The sequence below is a fragment of the Vipera ursinii genome (genome assembly GCF_947247035.1).
Source record: "Vipera ursinii genome assembly, chromosome: 6".
NCBI classification, from domain to species: Eukaryota; Metazoa; Chordata; class Lepidosauria; order Squamata; family Viperidae; genus Vipera; species Vipera ursinii.
This window is the reverse complement of record NC_139515.1, coordinates 32,190,501-32,199,489: the sequence shown is the minus strand read 5'-3', so window position 1 is coordinate 32,199,489 and position 8,989 is coordinate 32,190,501. Positions and strand designations below refer to the sequence as shown.

Genomic DNA, 8,989 nt, shown 5'->3' with positions numbered 1-8,989 from the left:
CTGAAGCCCAAAGGGGCTTTTCCTTCCACCCACCCTTTGGAATAAACGCAAGAGCTTCATTCACACTCTTCCAGGCCACACTCTGCAAACGGCATGCCAGACACCGCAACCACCGTGGGAACTCTGAGTCCCTGCCTTTCGGCAGCCTGCACAGCCAAGCGCAATCTGGCTTTGAGAGCACATTTGCAGATGGAGCAGCCACCGCATCTGGAGCCAAGCCCTGCCCAGGAGGCGGTTGGCCAGGCGGACCCGGAAGACGCGCTGGAGAGCCGGGCTTGGGGCAGCCATGCTGAGGCCGGCTGGTGAGGGCCGCTGCGTGGTCTGTGGGTGAGAGGGGTGCCAGGCTGCCAAGTACTGCTGTCCAGACTGCCGGGAGAGATAGCGGGTAGCAGGGCGTGCTCTGCTTATGCTCAGATGCTGCTTGGGCAAGGGAGAGGGGCTTCCTGCCGCTCCCAGGTTCTGGCGTTTGCAAGGGGGAGGGGAAGGAGCTTAGAGGCTCTTGGGGGTGGGAAGGGAGAGTCATGTTGGAGGGGGGACTGGACTAAGGAGGCTTGAAGTTGCTTTGCAAGAACGGGGGTGCTCGATTGATTTATGTACTATTTTCCAGCGTATAAGACGAACCCCCAACTTTTGAGAAGATTTTCATGGGTTAAAAAGTCATCTTATATGCTGGAAAATACGGTATCTTATTCTTGGGGAATTAATGACAGAAAGAAAATGGATTGAAAAAAGTAGATGCAAGAGTAACATTAGATAAATATGAGAAAATATAGTTGCATATCCTTAAGTAATTTATGAAAAAAATGCTTAAGATTACCACTTCAGATATATGTACAAAATCTGCAAGAATCCAGATAACCACTAAAATAGTAGCCATGAGACACAGTTCCTGGCTGAGGGAGGGGACCCCCAGCCCTCCAGGCCACACGGGACAATGTGGTCAAACCAGGTTAAGTCAGTGCAGCAGTTCAGGGCCAATCTGTGGGAGGTGATATGTCTCCCGCAATGCAAGCTGATGGTACAGAGCTTGCAGTCGCTGAGCCAGATACCGGTGCGGGGTGGTAGGAGGGTGAGGGCGGTGGGCAGGGCAAGGCGGTGGCAGGCATCATGGGCCAGGTGCTCCAGGGTAGCCACATAGGCATGCAGGGCGAAGAGACGGTGACACAGGTCCAGCACCAGATAGGCCACCAGCTGGCCCGGCCCATGGAAGGTCAGCTGCCCACCATGCCCCATGCGTGCCACCTCCACACCCAGCACACCCAGCCGCCCCACCAGTACCACCTCTGCCCACCCCATGCAGCCCCATGTAGAGCGGGACCCGCGGCTCCCACAGCACCAGCCGCAATGCACACCGATGGGGCAGAGCTTGCAGTCACTGAGCTAAATGCTGGTGCAGGGCGGCAGGAGGGCATGGGTGGCAGGCAGGCCAAGATGGCAGCAGGCATTGCAGGCCAGGTGCTCCAGGGTGACCACGTAGGTGCACAGGGCAAGGCAGTGGTGGTGCAGGTCCAGCACCGGGTAGGCCACCAGCTGGCCTGGCCCATGGAAGGTCAGCTGTCCGCTGCACCCTAGGTATGCCACCTCTGCACCAAGCACCTGCAACTGCCCCACTAGCGCCGCCTCTGCCCCACCGCCTGCCCCATGCAGTCCCGCCATGTAGAGTGGGCCCCGCGGCTCCCACAGCACCATAGTGTTGCCTCTCCCATCTCCAGGTATCTTCAGGACTACCATTAAAAAGAGGTGGAGAAGGAAATCGTGTTCTCCAGGCCTCACCTCCCCATTGGGCCAAGGGTCTCACAGAGGGCAGGGTGGACTTGACAAATGTGAGTTATTTGAGGAGCGGGTTTCTTTGCCACTGTGTTTTCTCCTTCTGACTTTTGGTCAGCCTGGCTGACACGAGGTGAGCACAAGGCAGGTGCACATGTTTTCCGTGCTTCGGTGCCAGGCTCTCCATGCTGGCTGACATGGGTGAGCACAAGACAGGAGTGCACATGGACTCTGCTTTTTTGGCAGGGCAGAATTAAGTGCTGCTCCCCACTTCCCACTCCTGGTCCTCTCTTATTACAATTAGGAGCTTGTGTAGTTGGGCAGCAGGGAGGGGTGCAAAGTTCCTGCCAACTCCCCTTCGTTGCAGACAACTTGCATGTGCAACGTTTGCCGGCCGGGTCTTTTGGCGCGCTCAGCAGCAATTCCTATTGGCTTTTGAAAGCCAATAGAGGGAGTAGAACAGCTTGTGCAAAAGTTGAAAAAAAGCCATCAAAAAAAGATGCTGGAACTCCGTTCTGAGCGTTCTACAAGAAAAAAAACCCTGGATATTTTCCTACAAGTTATCTCCATTAATTTCAGTGAGCTATAATCATTGGTATGATTATGGCATATAGTCAACATACTGTAAACTAGATAAGATTTATTCAAGAGTGGACTTCCAGTTTGCCGCGCAGCCACCAGGAAGACGAGCTCCGTCTCCCCCTATCCAGTTTCGGATTGCTGGGGGACCCTGAATAGGGTCAAAAGTCACCCCATAGAGGTGACCAGCAAGGTGGCGCCATTGCTGAATTGTAGGAGAGTGGCAACTCTTCTGCTAGAGCCAGCAAATCCTTCCAGACCGGCAGATGAAAGGCCAACCATAGAGATATGGTCCACCACAAGGCTGCAGACAGCCGAAGTCACAGCTACCACCTGACATTCTTAAAGCAGCATGGAAGAGACTGGGTGAGATCTAACCCTCTTGTATCCTAATTACTTATTTACCTGCATATACTGCTAAAGTATTCCCCCCCCGTAGTGAGGGAAGTGGATTTTAACCCTCCCTCCAGAAATAGCAGCGATCAATTACCCAGGAGTGTTTAAAACATTGAAAAAATACTAGGATCCTAATTGGAACTCTATTTCCTAAAAATGGTGGATTATAAGATTTTTAATTTTCTATTTTTTACTGCTCTCTGATTTTTATTACTGTTTTTACTGAAGATTTGGGCGTTTTTTTCCTTTAAAAAAAAGAAAAAACTGAAAAGATCAAAATAGCTCTTGTTATGATTCAGCGTCAGCCTGTGATACTGGCAGCTGAGTCTGATGATTCTGAAGAGGAGGAGGAGGAGGGGTTTGGAGAGCTTTGGTGTCAGAGGGAGGCTCTGATGCACTGCAGGACTCTCAGCCTGGCCCCTCCCGTCATGTTCCTCATTAGACTCGGCTGTGTGAGCACGAGGTACTGGACGTAGATGATTCACAGCTGGATCTATTCAGGGACGCTAGGAGCAGGAGGCAATCCAGCAGAGTAGAACAGAGAAAGGCAATGAGGCAACTTGGTGAGAGGAGGAGAAGGCAACGAGAAGCCTTGGGACTGCTGATAAAAGGGGAAGGTGTGGGAGGTGCTGGTTGCTGAAGGCAACTGTTTGAAGATCTTCTGCTAGAGTCCTGGTCTGTTATTCCTGTTTAACTCTTGTTTAAACTTTTGGTTTAACTCTTGTTTGAACTTTTGATTTCTTTGTAAATAAATTTGGTTGGGTTTTTCCAGCCTGTTGACTATAAAAAGGGGTTGTCCCTGACATTCAAACAGGGCCAGTCGTAGGCTGGAACAGAACAGCTCTGGGGTGACATCTGCTGGCTGAATTTGAAATTTTAACCTGTTATTGTCAGGGACTTGTCAAACAGGGGCTTGTTGACAGCTTAGAGAAGAGGTAAGATATATTCAACCTTGAAACACCAGGTGGAAGAAATTCAGCTCTGTTTTTCATTTAGTGGACTTTCTGACTGTAAGCTTTCAGATTTAATATACTATAATGGAAGAAAAACAGTAATGGATCTCTCCCACAGAAGAAGAACAGCAACAATCTCTTTGTATCCTAAAAGCAATTTTTCAAACTCTCCTCACAGCTGTAGATGAAATAAGAAATGGCAGGAAAAACAAGAAAGCAGCTTGGACACTCACACTCAAACTATGATTTCAACTAAAGAATCATCTATACAGAAGTCTACAGAAAAAGTGGAACAATTAAATGCCACAACAAAAGATTCAACTATTCAATAAATACAGATAATGGAAGATACAGAAAAGAAATTGATAATAGAGAAAAAAAGAAAGGACTTTTCTTATAAATCAGAAGGAATCTGAAGATTCAAAAGAAAAACAGATGAAAGAGAAGATAAATACTTTAGGACAACTACGTCCAGATGGGAAAACAAGGAGACAACCTGCCAGATCAGCTAGTCCTCTTAAAAAAATGGCAAGTGGATGGTCCTTTCAACACCAAACAATAGCTACAACAACACAACACAACACAAGGAGATCTGCTTGATGACTTAAAAGCAAAGACACGGAAGATGATTTGGCAAAAAAAGAGAGCTAGAATTAGACTGAAAAGAAATAGGGTTTTGATTTACACATGAGATCAAAAGTAGAATATATACAAATAAATAAAATATATATTCTGAACATAAAACATTGTAATGGTGTGAGATAAAGAAAATTTGGGCTATGCAAAATTCAGAAGTATAAATATTAAAATAAGAATTTTATATTGTTTTATTAATTTGTTAAGGTAGATGATAAGAGCCTATATATTAGATGTGTATCTTAAATACTAGATTTTGTGAGGAATGGAGATAAAGGAATTATGGATAATTAAAAATTTAAATATCAAGGGAAAATTAAAACTGGGAAAGGCTTATTAGGTCACTGATGGGTTAAAAGATTGACTGTTAAAAACAATTAAGATTTGAATATAAGATATTGTGATGAAATAAGTGTGGCAAAAGTAATCTTGGCTATTAATATTGGAGATTTTAAGAAACCTGAGAATTATTAGAAAATAAGAATATCATCTGTATTATTAATTAGTTGATGGTGAGTAGTTTGTATAGATAAGAAGTGTATTCAGAACTTCAAACTCTGGGGGAATTGTGATAAAAATTGGGGTCACTTAAAACTTGGAAATGATGAAGAATAATAATAAAGGGGGAAACAGAGGGAATTAGTTATTGTAATATTTTGAGATTTGTATCGATGAAACTTAAATGTAATGGAATTATTGTACCCAGTCGCCACGTTTCTTTTCAAATATGTTAATTGTAATATTAGAAAATTAATAAAATATTTTAAAAAGAGATTTATTCAAGAGCACTGTGCATGTTGTCAGGTACATCCCATTAAAACATACTTAAGAAATCAATTGTACTTCAAACAATTCTGCCTTGAAAAACAACATTCTGTCTCTCAGTAATAATCAACAGCAAATCTCACAGTTTTGACAACTTTCAATCTTAATAAAATTTTGCATAGAAAAGATAAGTGATACAAAGATTTTCTCTATTTTTTAAAAAAGCCAACAATTATACTTACTTTTCTAGTACTTTTTTCTTTTTAGAACGTGTGAACATTTCTAACTGTAGACACAACTGATTTATAAATATGACAGCAAGGTAAAAATAGGAATCCCAAATCTGCAAATAGACAATAATTTAATCATTGTGTTTCTTTTAAAGATACTATTAGTATATAGCTAAATCAAGGCTTTTCAACCAGTGGTACGCGTACCACCAATGGTACATGGGCACCTGGCAGGTGGTACGTGACCCTGCCTAGCCTAGACAAGAGTAGCGGGAGAGGAAACAAGCCAAAGCGGTGCAGCACAGGACTTGCCTTGAGAGAGTACTTGGGAGCTGCAGGGCCAAGACAAAGTCCCCAGGATCAGCACTTCTGGCACACCCGGGAGAGAAAGGAGGAGGAGGGAGGGTAGAGACTGAAGAAGCTATAAAAGGAGGCAGTTTTGGCTGGAAAGGTAGGGGGGGGAAAGACTCCAGAGAAAGAGACAGAAGAGAAAAGGCTTTTGTTAGAGAAGTGGTGAGGAGAAAGAGAGAGGGGGGGAATGCTTTCTGGGAGAAGTGTGTGTGTGAGAGAGAGAGAGACGGGGGCTTTTGCGAGTGAAGGGTGAAAGAAAAAAGGAAAAAAGTGAGGGGGAGAAGAGAAAAAGAAAAGGCATTGACTTCTGACTTTCTCTATTGCAGTAGAAGGAAGCATTAATATTGAACCTCAACTTTGTACTTTTTCATATTGTAAACTAGCCATTTCTATAACAACAAATGAATCTAAGAGTACAACCAAAAATCCCCCCTTTTTTAGTCATGTTTTTGACCCCTTGCTAAGCACTAGTGGTACTTGAATATTGTCATGTCCTAAAAGTGGTACAATCTCTGAAAAGGTTGAAAAGCCCTGAGCTAGATAACAGATATTTATCTTACATACCCAAGATCATTTATAAGTTGAAAGATGGAATTAAATAGAATTCAAAAAACCTACCACACAAAATTCAAATATTTATTTTGACTTATCTATGTTGGTTAAATATGATTCATCAAGTGATATCAGGAACAAACCACCAGTCCCCCACATGCAGAGTTTGATCTAACTACTTTTTTATGTTTTGCCTATGATTCTGAAATTTCCCCAATCTGACTTCCAACTCCTGGGAACAGCCGACTTCTAGATAAGGCTCCAAGAATGGGGCATGTCACTCCTAGCCCTTTTGCATTTGTTCAGTGACTACAAGCTAACTCTACACTTGATCCCTCCTCTGTGCCAGGCTGGGTGCTTCCCAAAAAGAAAGTAAGTTAAGAACTGCATTATCAAAGGAATAGCAGTTCTTAAATTACTTAATGAATCATATTTAACCAACTTATAGATAAGTCAAAATAATATTTGAACAGAACAACTGAAAAGCATTAATGAAATAATGAGAATATCAATGAAAGAAGAAACACCAGATTTACATTTATACTCAGAGAAAATTGGTACAAGATATTTTACTTGGTGTATTACTCTAGTAATTATTGCCAAAATAGATAATTCATTTTCTAAAATTTGTTAAAACTGCAAAAACTAGTTTGGATCATTCTTTCACGTTTGGTATCAATGTTCTAAGGACCAATAATTCTGGTAAATATTATTGCATTGTATGTATTGTGTTGTGTTGTATTGCATTGCACTGTGTTGCATTGAATTACATCACATCACATTACATATAATAGTTTTGTCTTGTATCCAAATTTGAATTTCTCCAAGGTTATAGAATCTAACTTTTAACTTCTCACTTTTTTCTGATTTGTTAAATTTATTAAAATTTTCAAGTTAGACACAACTTCATTTCTAATCTAAGTTCAACATGTATAAATGAAATCATATTATAAATAGCTGTCAATGATTATACAATAATCAGATTATTTTTAATACTGATTCCAATTTTGAAACTGTCATAAAATATATTGATATGTAAATTTATATCAATGTCATTTTGATTTTTTCTAATAAATGTTACTGTGTCTGAAAACAATTTGCTTATTTTTGCTTTTTATTTCTTTCACTTATTATATTTGTAAATGTTATTTTATTTGTTTATATTTCTCAGTGTGCTTCAAAAATGACTGGTGAATATTTATTTGTTAGAATTTTATCCCACCATTATTATTTTCTGTAAATAACACAAAGCAGTGAATATATATCCTCCTCGTATTTCCTGCAGAAAACATCTCTGATGGATTGAGAGAGTGACTAGTCCAAAATTAATCAGCCAGTTTTCATGCCCAAAACATAACTAGAATTCATAATAACCTGGTTTCCATGTCAGCATCTTTACCACTACAGAAAACTGGCTCTCTTATTATAAACATTAAATTATATTATTATAAATATATTATGTTGTATGGTATTGTATGGAATAGAACAGAACAGAATAGAATAGAACTGGAAGGGACTTTGGAGGTCTTCTAGTCCAGCCCCCTATACCGTTTCAGACAAGTAACTGTCTAGTCTCTTCTTAAAAATCTCCAGTGATTGAGATTTCTGGAGTAATTTCTGAAGGCAAGCTGTTCCACTGGTTAATTTTCCTCACTGTTAGGAAGTTTCTGCTTAATTCCAGGTTGCTTCTTTGATCAGTTTCCAACCATTGTTTCTTTTCCTGCCTTCTGGTGCTTTAGAGAATAATTTGACCCCCTCTTCTTTGTGGCAGCCCCTCAAATACTGGAATACTGCTATCATGTCACCCCGTTTCTTCTTTTCTTTAGACTAGCCAAACCCAATTCCTACAGCCATTTTTCATATCCTTTAGTCTCCAGGCCTTTGATCAACTTAGTTGCTCTTCTCTGTATTGTATATGACCATATTATAAAGACCATATCTTATTATAAAAGCAGAGCTTAGGACCAATATTATTTTCAGTTAGAAGGAATTAGATGATGTAAAGACAAATATTCAATAAAATCAATTGGGAGTTCCCCAGAGTTTGGTATAAACTTTTATTATATAAATGTTTTAAAATATATAAATAATAAATTTTCTACAACCAGAATTTTCCAGATGTCTGTCTCCTATTATATCATACAAGTCTGGAGAACTGTTTTAAAGTACAAGTCCAAATCAAAATTAATTCTAATTCATCATCACTCAAATATGAAATATTAAATGCAAAGCCCATTTTAATCAAATGTTAGATATATTGAGATATCTTCTAATCTCTGTTGTAGAATAGCTGCTACTGCTGACACATAAACTGGGGTAAGATGATTAAACTGGAGAAACAATTTTAAAAAGCATTTGACAAGAAAGAGCTTCATAATTGATTGTAAGGCATCTAGAATTTGGTTTAAGATGGGAGACTATAAAAATGCTTTAACTAAAAACATGCATAAAATAATGCAAACCAACTGCCAGCTTACCTTGTAATCAAAATTTTCATTTAAAAAGTTTTTGCGAAGGGCATCAGAAAGATATAACACTGTTGTAATAATAACACTAGTAGAAAAACAAAAGATAGATTATATATTTAATTGTTCACATACCAATATACATATTGTTTTATATATTTGTTCTGATTTTTTTTATTAATATAAGAAACCATTTACAGAGTACAAGCTACACAAATATAAATATTTAAAATGGTGTGAAATAGGAGTCTATACATTTTATAATACCTACTTTGAACCTCACTCTGTAAAGATT

The 8,989-nt window shown here is 40.1% G+C and overlaps 1 long non-coding RNA gene across 1 annotated transcript; it reads right to left on the bottom strand.

Moving 5' to 3' along the window:
- Positions 1 to 5,338: 5,338 nt before the first annotated feature.
- On the bottom strand, positions 5,339 to 8,749 carry LOC310642804. The gene is made up of 2 exons (XR_014492965.1): positions 8,707 to 8,749; positions 5,339 to 5,439 (listed from the first exon to the last, which is right to left on the bottom strand). It is a non-coding gene; the product is annotated as an uncharacterized lncRNA (long non-coding RNA).
- Between the last annotated feature and the right edge of the window lie 240 nt (positions 8,750 to 8,989).